The following is an 18,328-nucleotide window of genomic DNA, read 5'->3' on the forward strand; positions in this document are numbered from 1 at the left end:
TGTGTAAGTGTTTGCATCTCAGTGACCACAATCAAGACAATGCCCCCGAGACATGCCCACATTCCAAACTGATCTACGTAATCTTTCTTGGAGATTCGCTTCCCACATGATTCTAGGCAATCTCAAGTTTACAGAACTCTCTGTCACAAATATAAAGACCCCACCCCTTTTGCCAGCTTCGTGTCACTACAAAGGAATATCAGAGATAAGTAATTCTCTGATATTTCTTTGTAGTAGAGGAGGTTCATTTTGTCTTATCATTTTGAAGGTCCTGGTCCATAATCAGATGACCACCAATAAGGGCAGCATATCATGACAAAAATGCATGATGGGACAAAACTCTGCAGATGTTGAGAAGTAAGGAGAAAGAAGGAGCAGTCAGTGTCCCATAATTGCTTTTAGGGACACACCTCCGACGACCTGAGCATCCCCTGCCAAGTCCCATCTCTTGAAGGTCCACAATATCTCCCATCTACACTGCACTGGGCAGTGAGATGCACTAGATATTTTCCTCATTGCCATGGCCAAACACCTGAGAAGAAGTGATTTAAGGAGAAGGCGTGGGGTTCTAGTCAATCATAGTGGGGAAAACGTGACGTAGGAGGGGAAAGTAATGCCTCTGAATCTGCAGTCAGGAAGCAGAGCAAGAAGGATGCTGTTGTCAGCTCCCTTTCTCCTTTTATTTAGTCTAGTACCCCAGGCCATGGGATGCACCACCCACAATCCAGGCAGGTCCTTCCTTTTTGGGTAAAGCTCTCTGGGAACCCCTTCATTGACAGACTCAGAGGTGTGTTTCCATGGTGATCATATATCCATTCAAGCTATCAAGATTAATTATCACAGGGGCATTCAGCCTCCAAACCATTGTATCCAGCCCTGAACTCAGAGGTCCATGAGCATCTCATAATGCAAACTATTCTGTCTCTAAGAGTTCAAAGATTAACTGTTGCATCTTTGATCAAAACTTCAAGTCTAGCTATGAGTGGTGGCACATTCCTGTCCAGCAATGAGGAGACTGGATAGAAGGGATTTAAGTATCTAAGTTCAAGGCTAGCATTGGCTATATAGTGTGTTTCAGGTCAGCCTGGGCTACGGGATGAGACCCTATCCAAAAAAAAAAAAAAGAAAGGAAGGAAGGAAGGAAGGAAGGAAGGAAGGAAGGAAGGAAGGAAGGAAGGAAGGAAGGGAAAAAAAAAGTTCAGATCTTGAAAGACAAAAAGTCAGCTATATATTCCTGATTAAAGGTGATGATGGGTGTGGGTGCGGGGTTCACAGACTTTCCAGATACCTGATGAAAGAGGCTCAGGCTGAACATCCTTATTCCACACGGCTCCTCTCAGGCTCACGTTGCATTCTGCTTAAAGGTTTCGCTAGGTAATTCACCTGTTGCTGGAACTTCTGTCTTCCTGGGGCCCTCGCTGCAGCTTTAGCATCACTGGCACAACTCCATCATGCATCAACTTCTCAGAGGCTGCCTTACAGGGACTTCACCATAGCACCCTGTCCAGCTTCCTAAACCTTCCCAGAAAGCTTGGTGCCGCTGTCATGACCCTGCCTGTGACTCTTGCATTGTGCATTTCTGTGAAAGCAACTCCTCACGGGAGACGCTCCAGGGTCTGTTGCCAGCACCTGCCTGAAGCCCAGCTGCTTTGCAATCTATTCAACTTCAAACTAGGAATATCTTGCAGTTGATAGTTCTGGCTATAAAATGTTTCTAGGCCCTCGAATGGCATGCAGAGCACAGCTGAGATAACACCGACTGTGTTTAAGACAGGCTCAGGGCAACGCTGTTTGAGAGCCGTGGCAGATTCAATACACGCAAAGTTTTTCTAGTCTTGCCCTCAACTACTGCTTTTAAAACTAAATATATTTCCTGCAACCTTCTCTATCCTCTTCCTTTCTCTTCATTCCATAGCTTTTATACTGTTTTCCCTCCACCAGCTTGAGGTCATTCCATTGGATCTGATGAGATCTTGGGCTTCTAGAAAAAGTGGTTCTGGAAATGCCATCTGGCTAACCCTCAGATGTGTCCAGACAGACACTGCACAGATTATCTCCAGGAAGGAAGAAAAATAGATGAGAGTCTCAGAGCTATTTATACAGCCATTCTGCAGGCTTTGGCCTGGAAAACATGAAACTGGGATTTTCAGGTTTTTCGATTGCGTTTCTTGTCACCACCCCCGGTATTTCGTGAAGTTTAAATTATAACCATCTGTTTCAGAAGTCATAAAAATCTTTAATTCTGTCGTCCTCCACATTAACAGAATGCCAACCCTTGGGAAATCTTGTACTGACGAAGGTGCTTTGCTGATTGTGGCAAGATCAGAATGCCACAACTCATTGCCTGCTTACCCCACCGGTTTCCACAGTCTATGGATGAAAGAGCTGTCTCTCAGATGCATCCATGTGTGATGCCAGCCATGTGTCCTGCTTGTCTGATGATGGCAGTCAGTATAGACTTCTCACAACTCTTACTAAAGACACTAAATGGACTGTGTCTGCTCATTCCTTTGTCGTTCATTCTTCAAATATCCCAGAATATGTTTGCTTCAACAGCTAATGTACTAAATTATATTCTATTCAAGATTTTTGTGTGATGGTCTTAAAACAAGATGCACCACTGAGTTTTATACCATGGCTTCTGTACAAGGATGGCGTGCAAATCCGTGAAATGGTCTATATTTAAAGAGAACAATCCCCAAGACAGTTCCTGGTAAGTTCAAAGGCTGTTCACACCTGTTCATACTTGGTGATCAATCAAACTCGTTTTCATTCTCGCAGCCTGGAGAGTTTGTGGAAAGAGACACTCTAAAGTCCATCATCTGTGTGCTCTTCCACTTTCCACCCAGCCACCCAATAAATGGTGCTCAGTACCTTTCCCTAAAGTCAGAGCGCAATATAACATTGTGACTACAGAAGCTCACCCCAGGAGCCTCTCTGAGGCATCTGGTTGAATTTTTGACATTCCAATTTGTAGGGAGCCGTCCGGAGATCGCCATTACAAGATGGCGCCGGTGGTCCTGTAGTTTGGAGGTAAACAAGTCCTTATCTTGTTTTGTCATGTGGGGATGAGCGCCTGTGCATGCGCAACTGAGTCTTGTTCCTGGCCTATCCCGAGGCTCTGGGCATCAGCAGACTGATATTCGCCAATCAGGACAGTACCCGAGTCCTTCCACCTCTTTCCACCTATATGAGCAGATGCCGCCTGGGTTTCCCTCTCTCTCACTTCCTGCTCTCTCTTCAACCAAGAGGCTCCAATAAAGTGTGATTTGAGAAGAATCCTCAACCCATGGTCGTTCTTCCTTGCTGGTCGAGGGGGCGCGCCACACCAATTCACTCGTTCTCTCTCTTCTTTCAGAAAAAAATTTCCTTTTTTCATCTTACCGATAAGTTCTTATTGAGTACCAACTGATTTCTGAGCGTTGTGCTGACTGTTGAAGATATAGATAGAAACATAATTATTTTTATCTCAAAATATGTGAAATTTAATGAGAGTAAGCACTACCTGCCACATGGCAAAGAAAATGTGTTCCTAAAGCAGAGTTGCGGGGCGGGGGGGGGGGGGGAGGGGGGGTTCATGAAGCAGAGAATCATGCATTCTTCCACACTGTTGCCTTTCTGACGTCTGACAGTTAATTCCTTCTTGTTTTATTATTTTGTCTTCTTTTAAAATCGTATATGTTCAAAATACATGTTTTTCATCTTCTTTTACTCTGTCTGTTCTACAACACGTCCCACAGATAAATATAACCTTTCCTTGCACCAGCTGGGTTTCTTGGAGATGTAGAAATTGGAGGAAAGAGAGACCTGGAGTGGGTGGTGCTGCAACAGCTGGCTGAGCGCACAATGTGAAGCTCAGTGTCCTGAGACAAACAGGCAGTTGTGGCTCACACTCTCAGGAGAAAGGAACAGCAAATGAGTCAAGGGTGGACGGAAGAGAGACCCTCCCCTTCCAGCTACAAAAAGAAAGATGGAGGAGGCTTGGAAGGCAGAGGGTCTTATTAACAGGGCTCCCCGGAGAAGGGCAGCTCCTCCCAACCACAGGGACATCAGGACTCCTGCACTCTGGTTATCGCCACAAGTGATTTTAGGGTGCCGGCCGGTAGAAAATAAGACAAACAGAAGCAGAAAGGAAAGCAATGGGGAGGTGGCTAGCAAGTGTCCAAAAATGTCACCACCACTTTATCTATGACTTAAAAGAAGCAAATTAAAACAGCATTTGTTTTCTTCCTATATGTCAGGAAACACTCCAGTTTATATTTAATTTCGAACTTTATTGCACTATAATCTTAAAAGATTTTTGCTACTTTTCAATTGTAGAATTTATTGAAACATTGAATGTATTCTATTAAAGTTTTTGTGTGATGGTTTTAAAACAAGATGCACCATTGAGTTTTATACCAAAGTCATTCATCTAGCTCATTGCTATATCCTTAGCATCAAAACTGTTCTGGCCCACAAGCACAAGCAGCAGTTAGTGTGTATTTGTAGAATTAATGAATGGATTCACCAACACCCCAAAATAGAACATTGCCTGGTGAACATCTTGGGGAAATTGAAATGCATTGTATATTTCCTAAAGAACGAAAATGTCATATTAATGGGAAGTTAAATTTATTTTCTTTCAGACTATTCCCAGTGAAAGATTAACTGTGGTCTGTTGCTTAGCATGCACATTTCACATTGGGATAAAGTTGCTAACGTGTTAGCTAAACTAATATTACACAGGAAGTTATGACCATGGGCCAGGAGGTCCGGAGACAGAAATCCATCATGGTGGACGTGCACTTGGGAACAGAGGGCTGCTGGTGCAGAGACTGGTACTGGGTGGAGGCGTTGCTGCCGGACAGAAGCAAAGGTAGTCAGCGGTCATTGTGCCGCCTTAGTTTGCCTGTTCATCTAAACATACACTAGTGAGCGAGCCCTGCACTGCGCACTGGGAATACGGAGCAGAAAGAGAAATGTGAGACATACTCAAAGGCCTACTCACGATGCCTCAAAGAAGAAGTGCATCATAGATGCACTGAGTCTGTGGACAGTCACCGACTCAAGTACTGAGAGAGGTTCCCAGCTCAGCCTAAAGGGCAATAAGAGGCTCGCGTGCGCTTGAGCTGATCCACCAGGCAGAGAAGCAGGGTTGACTTTCAAGAGACACAAGGCACAGAGATCATCTGAGAGGACATGCTGAGAGATGCCGTTTTCACTTCCCAGAGCTCCTGAAGCAAAACGTCTCAGGGCAAGTGGCTGAACAACAGCGTGGAAGCTCCATGTCCCGGGGAGGCGCTAGGAGGTCTGGTCTCCTCTGAGGCTTTCCCTTGGGGGTCCACACTCTGGCTGTCGCCTCCCTTCTCATGCATGGCCTGGCGTCAGTGTGTTCTAATCGCATCTGCTTTTGCAGGTAGTACTGTGGCCTAGAGCATGACAGGCAAGCTCTCTGCCACTGACCTCCATGTTCTAGGCACTTGCTTACACTCTGTAGTCCAGGCAAGTCTTGACTTTGTTATCCCCTGCTTTGGTCCCTGAGAGCTGGAATTGCATTTCTGTGCTTTACTGTTTGACTGTTCTTTTTTATGTAGACTATTTTATATTCACGGTCTTTCACTTTGTAAAGGAGGGTCTGTGTGTGTCATAGTTACAACAATAATCTGAAGTCACCATTGAATTTGTCTAAGTAATGAAAGCATGCACTGAGCTGGTAATGTTTCTTTAAACTTCACAGTCTCACCAACACGAAGCAAAAAGAGTGCAGGAAGCATCTCAGTTATCACAAGATTGTTACCTTGCCCACTCAAGGGAGCTAAAATGTGTATTTTGTATTTTCTCATTTTCTTTTCTTTTTTCTTAAATAAACCATAAATCATAACGGACAATTTTTAGCAAAATGCGTATTTCTTTGATGTGCTTTGAACTGTTCCAGAAAAAAGAAAATCTCTAAAACAAATTAATTAAAAATTAATTTTAAAATTAAATTAAATTAATTAAAAAAAGAGAATCTCTAAAAGCAAATTAATTAAAAATATGTGCAAAAAAAGTATTCACAGACAGTTATTTACAATGACAAGACTACATCAACCACTAACAGCACACAAAACAGATTCTTATAAATTCGGGGGGGTCAAGGTCTGTGAGGATAAATTACTGTTCTTCAGTATGTGGGTGTGACGGTTATGTTTGCGCGGGAGATATGTTATACCAACCAAACATAAACTGAGTAAAAATTACTGTACCAGGTCCTAGACCCTTTGCATCCTGACTTGGCAGCTGTGGTAAAGGTCACACATTCATCAGTATTTGGTGGGAACTATAACCTTTTACAGTTTTTAACATGTAGAGCAAAGCTTCCTCTTGTCATGTAAACAATATACCTCACATTGTCCTTTTCAAATGGAAGATATAACACTCATGGCTCATGTGAAAGGAAAATGCATTAAGAATAAAGATCTTTTAAAACAAATGCAGTGTAGTGCAGTCATGACGTGGGATCCCCTCTGTCTGCTGTGACTACAATGGTTAATAAAGAAAATGCTTTGGGTCTATAGCAGGGCAGAACTTAGTTAGGTGGGGAAAACTAAACTGAATGCTGGGAAGAAGATGGAGAAGTCAGAGAGAAGCCATGGAGTCACCGCTAGAGACAGACGTGCTGAAACCTTTTTGGTAGGCCACGACCTCGTGGTGATGCACAGATTAATGGAGATGGGTTAAATTAATGTGTAAGAGCTAGCCAATAAGAAGCTAGAGCTAATAGGCCAAGCAGTGATTTAATTAATACAGTTTCTGTGTGATTATTTCATTCTGGGTGGCCGGGACGAGCAAGTGGCCTCCTTACTACACAGTAGTACCAAGTTTTTTTTGTTTTTTTTTTTTGCTTGTTTTCTAAGACTCAAAAAGTAGGCAGGGTGCCATCCTGACACTCCCTCAGACTTCACTGTGCATGCAAGTACCCCAAAACTCATGGTTGAAACCTAGCCCTATACTAACTCAGCAAGTTTGTACACAGCGAGAGGCAGCATCTGGAAACGACCACAAAGCCACCATAGAGGGATAAGGAAGCACCGGCGTTTCTTCTGGTGTGTAGGAGATCACGTTCCCAGTCGTCTGGCTCAGCAGCTCGTCCCCACCTCTGCTTGAATATTCGCAGCAGTGTCCTCTATGGAGTGATTTTAAGGAGGCCGCATTTTGTTTGGGTTTTGATTTGTTTTCTAAATCATACAAGGAAAGATACTGAAAAAAAAACTTCTTTAAAAATATCAAGTACAGTAAGATCAGTAATAAAAACATAAAATAATAAATTTTAGAAATTTAAGTTTTTTGTTTTCTTGTGCCTGTGGGTTTTGTTTTGCTTTTGACAAAGGCTTTTGGATACAGGCACAGGGCAGGATCTGCTGGCAGTGCAGCAAGTGTGTGCTTCACAGTGAGGGGCTGTGTGGAATTAGGTCGAACAAGTAGACCAAGAGCAGCCTCCATTATGGTGTCAAAGGCATCTGAGAAGTTCTTAACCCAGAAGGCATCTGGGTTAAGTTCTGACCTCATGTTCTTTTTTAATCTCTTTAATAGATTTGCCCCCCAACACACACACACACACACACACACACACACACACACACACACACACACACGTACGTACGTATTGGCAATGTAGATCCTAATTCCTCCACCTCCACTCATTTTCCTGACTACAGTCTGCCTCCAGGTCTGTCCCCTGTCATGAATAAGTCCACCTTGACTGCTTTCTTTTATTTGTTATTACTTTTTTTTTTCAGTGCCGAAGATGGAACTCACTCATGCTAGATAAGCATTCTACCATTGATCTATGTTCCCAGTCTTGGTTTTTCTTTTTCTTTTTCTAAATTTAATTTTATTACACTTATTTCATCATTTATTCATTTAGGGTGTGCACACGTGTCTTGGCACACGTGTGGAGATCAGAGGACGGTTGGTGGTAACAGCTGTCACCTACCACCATATGGATTCTGTGGGCCAAGCTCAGGTCACCAGGTTTGGCAGCAAGCACCTTTACCTACCAAGCCATCTGGCCAACCCATAATGTTCGTTCTTTGTTCACACATAATAATGGGTTTTATTATGACATTTTCACACACATATGCAATGCGTTTTAACCCTGTTTACAGGCTGTTACTGCCTTGTCCCTGTCCCACTCCCCACAATCTTCACCTTTCCAAATCCTTCCACTTCTACTTTCATGTTTTTAAAAAATCATTATTATGGTCTCCCCACCCAGGTAAGGGAGGTTTTTGTTTGTTTTTGACTGAGCACTTCCACCAGGGAGCACAGGACAACTTATTCTTTTCTGTGGCCTCTTCTAGCTGACTGTTGTTGTCAGGGGCCATGAAGGCTGAAGTGCCAGTCAAAAGAAAAAAGGAAATTCAGGCAATGGGGTGTTCATCAGAATCATCCAACAGAAGCAGCTGTGAGCCAGATGCTTTTGATAAACACTCTGCTGCTGGACTGGTCTGGTCTGTACCAGCTTTCAGCAAGTCCAGGGTTTGCAGTCATTCAGGACAGGTTGCAGTTAGCCATGGAGGCTTGGATGTGTCTGCCAGTCAGGTAGAAACCTATTGAGACAAGTTTAAACTAGGAACAGAAACTAAAATTTATGTACTTAAAGGAAGATAAAACCTTTGAAACATATGGATTAGATAGAGATGTCTTTTGGCTTGATGAGAAGCACCAGGATAAACAACCCGAACAGTAAGCCGTCACTGCTTCTACGAACATAGGATGGGGAAGAAATCTGAAACGTTGTATGTCTCATTTATGTATGCTGTTGTAACCTGTTTTACATCTTAAATTCTTTGTTGAGACCCTTAAAGCTCACGAGCTTTTATATCCTTACAAGATGAGCTAACAAGCTGGCTACAATCTTGTGAAAGGGTCTGGTTGTCTCCTGCTGCCACGCTGACAGAGTTACAGCCAGCCTAGCCATCAGCACTATCAGAGATCCCAGAAATACAAACAAATTATACTTAAGCACAGACCAAGCAATTTTGAATTTATTAAAAATAATAATAACTTGCCCAGTTTGACATATTCAGGTCTCCAAAGCCCTGGAGGCAGAAGTATCCCAACAGCAGGCTTCACCAGGCCCAGAAGGTACACAATTCCTGTGGAAGAGACCTTATGTTGCCTAGGCAAAAGTGGCGCGATCAATTCTCCAGTGTCCTGCTGCTTGTCTACAGTCTGGGCCGGGTCTTGGCAGCAGGGGCTGTATTAGGGGATCCTGCCCAGTGGTCAGCATCACTGTTATCCAACTGAAGACACTGTGGTGTCCCTGGAGACCTAGGGTCACTGGTAGGATTTGTGAGTGTCTGTCTGATATAATAAGCTTTTTAATCATTATTTAAATGTCATATTTACAGATCACTGACGTATTTGATGGCTGCCTAGGTATGACAGATTAGACAAACCATGTTTTTAGTTATTTGTTTTAAACTTACACATGCAGATGACTTCAATTAATTATATCAGTACTTTAAAGATATCTTGCAATTAATATACATATATACACATACATACACTTACATATATACATACATACATTTACATATATACATACATACATTTACATATATACATACATACACTTACATATATATACATACACATTTTAACAGTCTACAGTAAGCAGCTTTTATAAGACTGGAACTGTACATTACATTTTGTTGGGTTTAGCGTTAGCTTTAACAATAATGATTTTGAAGTGAAGCTAATAAAGAACTAAATTGGCCATTCTAGGATCAGAACACAACAAGGTTGTATCCAGCTGCTAAGACTGTCTCCTGGGAAGGCAAGGAAAAGGTCCCAGGGAGAAATGGGAAAAGGTCCCAGAGAGGCCCAGGGACCAGCATTACCCCTGACAGGTTCTAAGGCATCACAGTCATATGTTAATGGAGGGTCACAAGTTCCTTTTAACACAATCCATCAGTTCTCAACAATTTTGATGCTGTGACCTTTTAGTATAGTTCTTCATTGTTATTTTACAACTGAACTTTTTCCATTGCTATGAATCTCAATTTAAACATCTGACATGCAGGTGGTCCTAGGCTTTCCCTGTACAACCCCCAAACGAGACCCGTGGGCTTAGAAGCTGTTTCAAGCCCTTTGCCAGACTACTTAGGTCATTGCCTTGCTGCATCGCACTAGATGAACATCCCAGTTTCTGGGTAGCACCTGGTGCTTATGACTATGACTTTAATTTTTAGCCTTTTATTTTAAGTCCAAATATCAACCATATAAAAGATTTTATGAGCTCAAATGTCACACAGCTTGCTTCGTTTCACTGTAGCTGGTGCTTTTGGTTATTACAACCTGGCATTGACATTTTAAAAACTGTTAAGGCTCATCCTTGTAGCTGGACTTTCTTTGGAACTGTAATCTCAGCTATCTCCTTTGATTTCTCTATGTATTTAAAATCATCAATACCTGTGCGACTCTTAAATCACAAAATTTAGTTGCTAAAGCAAGGAATATTCTCTACAAATGGAATCATGCCAATTTTTGTTACTAGTAAACTTTTTAACTAGTTTTATTTGTAGCTGTAAGCCAAATTCAAATTTTTGGCTGTTCTGCTTTGCTTTTGTCCCCTTGTCACCGTGCCAGGGGCTCAGACTAACAGAGTGGCAGAGGAAACTTTTTAATAAGTATGGGTATAGTGAAGAAAGAAACATAATCCAACCCTAGAGCCAGCTTTTCAATAAAGAACGTCATAAAATAGTATATTAAAAAGCATCTGAATTCCTGCTAATCTGAATCTAGTGACCAGAGCTCCAAGATCTGAGTCATGTCCATAAATTTGGCCACAACAGTAGTGGATGTTGACTGACTGCTGTTGTTGCAGAGACAGCAAAATATCCAAACTACTTTTTCTCCACTCCATGCTTGCCACAAAACTTACACGTACACCAGAAATCACAGACAAACTGTTTAACAAAACAAGCATACATATAAACAAATCATTTTTAACCAGAATTAACCTTAAATTAAAGTCAAAAATTTTTAACTCGTGTTTTTTTTTTAAATTTAGTATTTACATGTATGAAAAGCCTTAGCAAAGATATTTTGCATCCCTTAGCCTTCTGCAACTTTCCATATACCTTCGGTCCGTTTCTCCTTAGTCTTCCGCCCTCTTTTTCAATTCTCTCTGCCTTTCTTTTCAAGAGACAACACTCCGCCTCTTTCGCCCTTCCCTTTTCTTTACTAAAACTCCACATTCAACTCTGTCAGGATGGCATACTTTCTCACCTGCTGTTCCAACTGGTGTCATATGGTAACAGACCTGCCAAAGGTGACAGGTTGAACCAGAACTGGCAGAATGTGAGTGCGCAGGCTCATGACCGGGTAACGGGTTAAGAGAAGATCTGGTGGGGAAGAAGCTGTCTGCCTTACTGCACCCGCCTCACTCAGATACACAAAGACACCGAACAGTGGACAACACACAAGACCAAGGGCACACAAAAAGACTTTGCCCTGACTAGACAACCAACAAAGTTTCAAAACCAGTGACAGCTTAGTGTTCTCAGGGAGCGACCCTCCAGGCTCAGTCACACCAAAAACTGTGCAGATGTGAAACATCTTTCGGATGCCTGTGATCCCTGCCCTCCAACACAGCCACTGATGGTCTCAGCAACCCACTTTGCCTTTGACCTTGCTGTCAGAGGGTCTCGGGGTAGCTGACGTTTAGCCTGATTCGTTATGTCAAGGGGAAGTACAGAATTGAAGAGTAAAGTAGTTAAAAATACATCAGGTGTGGTTGAGGCACGTGGTTAGTAGCTGCCAGTAGCCGCGTGGTTAGTGGCTGTCCTCAATCATGCCCTCATCGGTCATACCCAGGGTGGAGTTGACTCCGTTCAGGAACTTGGGATCATGGAGAGCGCATAAGAGGGATGGTCTTAGTTTAGTTCAAATTTGACCCTCACACATGCTAGGGATAGAATATCCATTCACAGTACAAGATTGGCCCAGAACTAGTGTCACCAAGGGGGAAACTTTAGACTTACACGGTTTCAGACAACACATTAAAACTAAACTTAGCAGATGGCTATTGGTCTGCTTTTGATGACATTTCATATATCTGAACTATGTGGGAAAGAAAGGAAAAGTTTCCTCGTTTCAAAGCACCTCATCTACGTGAGATAATTCTTCTCGTGCTAAACTGGAACAATACATACAAATAACTGTGAAGATTCTGTGGCTGAAGCTAGTAAAGCTGATAGCAACGAGATCTGCAAAAACAGAAAAAGAAGCCAGGCGGTGGTGATGCACATCCTAATTCCCAGCATTCGGGAGGCAGAGGCAGGCAGGTCTCTGTGACTTCAAGACCATGCTGGCCGACAGAGTGAGTTCCAGGACAGCCAGGGCTACACAGAGAAACCCTGTCTCCAAAAAAACAGTATAGGTCAATTTCCTTAGTAATGTTTTATGTTCTGGAAAATATATTTTCATTAAAATGTCATTGATATTAGTATTCAGAAATGTATGGTTACTCTTAAATAATTTAATAAATATTTTTGTTAATTTCTAATGCATCCTTAGGATATATCAATATTTGGAAGAATACACTGTTCAGAACTTATTTTACAAAATAAAAAATAGTATCTTACATTGGCACATAGCATTTTTTTAAAAAATTAACTTCTTCACTGATTCTTTGGGAGTTTCACATCATGTACTATAATTCTGTTCACCTCCTGGTCACCCATATCCTCCCCTCAACCCTTCAGTGCCCCCCCAAAAGAAAACAAAACAAGTAAGCAAAACAAAAATAAGACCAAAGCAAAAAACAAACAAACAACAAACTCTTCGATTCTCCTTCTTTCCCTGGTGGGATTGGGAGCCTTGGTGTGTCATACAGAACTGTCCTTTGTCCCATCAGCTTGACTAACACATGTTCATTGCAGTGAGGCACCGGCCTGGTTCAAGGCCTCTGGTTTCCAGGACACCATCATCACTGGAGCCTCACCGGAACTCCTCTAGGATATTCCATGACTGCCCAGAATCTTGAAGATCCTGTATGTTTTGTTCCACAGGACCAGTCTCTCCATGAGCTCGGCTCCTAGATGGGGTAGATGCTAGGGTGGACAACCCAAGGCCCTGCTGTGGGTCTGGGTGTAGCTAAGCTGGTCAGTCCAGGGCACTGGGGCCACCCACCTCAGGCAAGGGGGTGGAGTCAGCTCCAGTCCGCCCAGGCCCTCAGGGTCGATTCACACTTTCCTGTGGTGAGGGACTGACGGACCCTCTGTCCCAAGGGTACAGTCTGGCTCTCCCAGGAGGATTGGGGCCAGCTCAATTGTTGCAGTTTCCAGCAAGAGGCAAGGCCAGTTTTCCCCAGACCACTGAAGTATGGGGCCGGCTCAGCATGACTCTCTGATTTCATCTCTCGTGGTTCCTAAAGCCTCCTGGAGTGACACGGGTCACAGACATCAACACAGACCAGCTGCACATTGCTGGACCATGGACCCAGACATGGGCTTGGCAGCAACTTGGGCCCAGATTACATCCTACCTGTGGGTGGAAACGCTGGCAACTCAGGTCAGGATGGTTCTGGCTTGACTCCCAGACACCACCAAGGCCTCAGGTTGCAGCCCCAACCCTGAGCTTCTATAGGACCTTTGGTGGCCATACGGGACTCTGACACCAACCTGAATTTAGGTGGCTAACCTGACCCTGGCATCCTCACAGCCTTTGTCAGCATTAGGAGCCACACACACACACACACACACAAATCCAGACCCTGGCCTCTATAGGGCCACAGACCCAGACATGGCCCTCAGCAGCAGCCTGGGCCTAGATGACATCATAGCCATGGGTGGCAGATCTGTATGGTTTCCGCTGCTGCATGGCCCCCAGACTCCAACAAGGCTGTAGGCTATGGTCTCTGATGTGAGCCCTCGTGGTCACCTGGGCCACAGACTTCAGCAAAGACCCCAGCTGCAACTGGACCAGGGACCCAGACGTGGCCTTGGTAGTAGCCTGACCAGATAGCGCCTCGGCCCTGGGTAGCCAGCACACCCCCCGTCAGCCTGCTCCTCGCTGCCTTCATTCTTCCATTCTGCCTCTCTCCACAGCGCACGAACCACCCCGTCTCTCTTTCTCTCCCACTTCTCCACCACATACTTGCTTATCATACAGGACCCATGGATGTCTTCCTGCCAGCAAGGGCCTTGAGAACCCTGGCTGGCTAGTCCCCATCTGAGCAGAATGGTGCTATTCTTAGCAGAACTGGCCTTCTTTCTATTTTCTACTCATTGCCCTCAGAACAGGCTTTCTAGCATTTGGAGAAACTGTGGAGTCCCCTCAAATATTCTTTTTGAAATACCCCCACCCCTGCTGGCACCATGGATTGACACATTTCTGGCAACCTGTACCTGGGGAATCAATAGCTGGGTTCTTGATCAAAATTCATACAGGTGTGTGTTGGGGGGAGCTGGAAAGAACAGGCTTGCAAGTGGCGCTCCACTTTATCCAGCCCTTCCCTGATGTCTAGCAGATGTGCTGCACAGCTCTAAGAAAGGTCTGTGCAGCACTTCAGGACCAATTAGGTCCCTTCCCTGTCACCTGGAGCAGGGCCTTGACCAGAGAGAGGTGTGGGCTGGGCTGGCCTTGGTGGGTTTCCCTGGCACCTGCTGTTGGTAACTGAAGCCAGCTCCCGGCCATAGGGTACCGCCTCCCTTACCCATCGCTGGGCTGAGGCTCTCTGGTCAGGAGATTGTTGTTTGCACCTCCAAGAGCCAGATCCTGTTCCCCAGAACAGACTCCTGGATGTATTTCAAGTGTGAAGAATTGTGTGCAACCAGCAGCCAAAGCAGCATTGTCTCTCTCCCCGGTCCCTTTGATTTAGCTGATCTTTTTCCAGGAGAAATTTTGGTTGACTAATTAAAACTGAATGCATCTTGAACAGATTAGGGTACAAACACAGACACCTCAAAAGGAGACTGGCTGCTGCAATCCACCTACCCAGGGAGCTACGTAGTGACTGAATGGCTCCATCCTATGGGGATCCCAGAAGTTTCTGTGAAACACAAATGGGACCAGACCAGAAAAAGAGACTCAGAAGTGTAAAGCACTCATCCCGGGTGGCTGTGACATGAGCCCACTGCTAACATGAGACCTCTGAAGACACCTAATCCCAGCCGGGTTCCCACTCCGCCGTGAATACCTAGGTCCCGGGATCAGATGTCCCAAAGAAAGGGGCTATTCTGTTCATGAGGGCTGCTGGCAGGACCAGCAGCAACACTGGGACATTCCTTGTCCTCTTTGTATTTCTGTCTTTGGATGGGTGCCTGGCTCTGGTTGATGCCACAGTGTGGGATGGGGGGGGGCGGTGTAGCTGACTGGAGCAGGTAGCTCACGTCTGCCTTACATGTTATATGGGCCATGTCCCACTTGTTAGAGTTCAAGAATCCTGTCAGGACTGCCTCCTCTGACCCCCCTCACAAGACTCATGCAGAAAGGAAGGTAAACCCTGCTGGTCCTCTCCCACACAGGCACCACCATCATGTTTCAGGTTAAGCTCGGCATCTGCAGCCCATGAAACCTTGAGTTCCCGAGGCCTGGAGGGTCACAGTGTCAGGGCAGTAAGACCCACTCAGGAGGACAGTCCTGAAGGAAAGATCCATGTGCTGGAGCAGGCTGGAGGCCATTTCAACAAAATTCCAAATCTCTGGACTTATTGAGCCAATAGCAAACAGGACCCTGTGCCCTGTGCCCTGGGAACCCTGTCTCTGACCCTGCCCTAACCCATGTTGACTAAGTGACTTCAAGGAATTAACACAAGCCAATGAGATGACTCAGCAGGAGAAGGCACTCGCTGCCAAGCCAGACAACCTGACAGTCCCTGGGACCCACACAGCAGAAGGAGAGAACTAACCTCTGAAAGCTGCCCACTGACCTCAATGCACACACACAGTAAATAAATATAAACAAACAAATGAATAAGTGAGATTCAGATTTTCTCACGTGGGCTCTTTCACTAGACGGAGTTGCTAGTATCCATGAAACAGGGCTGCCCTGCACACTTGACCATCTCCTCAGCTGCCTCACTTTTCTTGATCGTTCCGGTCATGTTGGCTACAAGAAATCCAGGTCATAAAGACCAGAAGACCAAAGAGGAAAGAGAAACCAAGGAACAAAACATTCATCCAGCAAACCCAGGAAGCAGCACCTAGACCTACTATCATTCCAAACCTAGATGCCTAAATGCCAGTGTAAGAATGCAGTCGGCAACAGCGAGGGCAATATGGCAATACCAGGGTCCAGCTATCCTACGATAGCAAGACATGAACATTCCAACATAGCTGAAGCATAATAAAATGACCTTTCAAGGTCATCTTAAGGTCATAAACAACTTTATGACGATGATAGAAGTCCTTAAAGAGGAAATGAATAAATCCCATAGAGAAATCCAATAAAACACAAATGAACAATTGGAGGAAATGAATAAATGCATCAAAGAAATAAATCCATGACAAGAAATTCAAGAACAAACAAACAAACAAACATGCAAAAGAAATGGTTCAAGACCTGCAAATGGGAATAGAAGCAATAAGGAAAGCAAAAACTGAGCAGATTTTGGAAATGGAAAAGCATCACCAACAGAATACAAGAGATGGAAAAGAGAATCTCAGGCATATCATAGGATAGGAGATATGATAGAAGAAATGGCTACACTGGCCAAAGAAAATGTTCAATATAAAAAATTCCTGGCACAAAGCACCCAGGAAATCTGGGATACTATGAAAGACCAAACCTACAACTAATAGTGGAAGGAGAAGAATACCAGCTCAAAGGCCCAGAAAATATTTCCAACAAGATCATAGAAGAAAAATTTTCTAACCTAAAGAAGGACATGCCTATAAAGATACAAATAGTTTACAGAACACCACATAGATTGGACCAGAAAAGAAAGCTCCGTCGCCACATAACAATCAAAACACTAAACAAAGAGAATAAAAAATATTAAAAGCTGCAAAGGAAAAAAGACCAAGTAACATATGAAGGCACACCTATCAGAATTACACCTGACTTTTCAATTTCAATTTTTCTTAATGGAGACTCTAAAATCTAGAAGGGATTGAAGAGATGTGATGAAAACTCTAAGAGACTACAGATACCATCCCAGACTACAATATCCATTAAAAACTTCAGACACAATAGATGGAGAAAACAAGATATTTCAAAACAAAATCAAATTTAAACAATATCTACCCACAAACCCAGCCCTATAGAAGGTACTAGAAGGAAAATTCCAACCCAGTGACATCAACTACACTCAAGAAAACACAGGCAATAAATAATCTCACACCAGCTAAACCCAACAAAGCTAAACCCACACCACCACCACCACCAAATGACAGGAATTATCAATTATTGGTCATTAATATCTCTCAATATCAATGGGCTCAGTTCCCCAAACAAAAAGACATAGGATAAAAGAATGGATATGAAAACAGGATCCATCTTTCTTCATGCAATAAATACACTTCAAAATCAAAGACAGACATTACCTCAGAGTAAAGGCTTGAAAAAGATTTTCCAAACTATGAACCTGAGAAGCAAGTTGGTGTAGCTATCCCAATATCTAACAAAATAGACTTCCAACCAAAATTAATCAAAAGTGATGGAGAAGGGCATTTCCTACTCATCAAAGAAAAATCCACCAAGATGATGTTTCAGTTGTTAACATCTATGAATAGGAACATTTTTCATCAGGACCATCTGCTCCCCAATAAAAACACAGTGACTTTTTATTAATTATGAATGCTCAGCCAATACCTTAGACTTGTTTCTAATTAACTCTTCTAACTTAATTTAATTAAATGAATCCATTTCTTTTAATTTACTTTCTGCCTTGTGACTTTATTACCCCATCTCTGTATTGCCCATTCTGCTTGCTCCACATCCCTGGTGTCTCCACCGTCTTCTTCCCAGAATTCTCTCTGCCCCCAAAATCCTGCCTAGCTCTGGCTAGTTAGGTTTTTATTAAAGCAATCAGAGTAACACATCTTCACTGTGTATGAAAAGATTATTCCACAACATTTCCACAATTTGGTCTAAACAAAAAGGAAAGGTTTTAACTAGAAAATAGTAAAACTATATACAATAAGAACAATTATCAAGTATTGTCTAAACAGAAAGGAAAGGTATTAACTCTAACAAATGAAATTATATACAATAAGAACAATTATTAAGTTAGACATTTACAAAGTCCTGTCCATTTGTATTTGGCATATTTGGAGGAAATACTTTATTATTTATCTTATCCTGATAAATTTAAAGTTTTATACCTAAAATATTTTTTATTATAACCCATTTT

This window comes from Myodes glareolus, chromosome 5 (assembly GCF_982192425.1).
Source record: "Myodes glareolus chromosome 5, mMyoGla1.1, whole genome shotgun sequence".
In the NCBI taxonomy this organism is placed as follows: Eukaryota; Metazoa; Chordata; class Mammalia; order Rodentia; family Cricetidae; genus Myodes; species Myodes glareolus.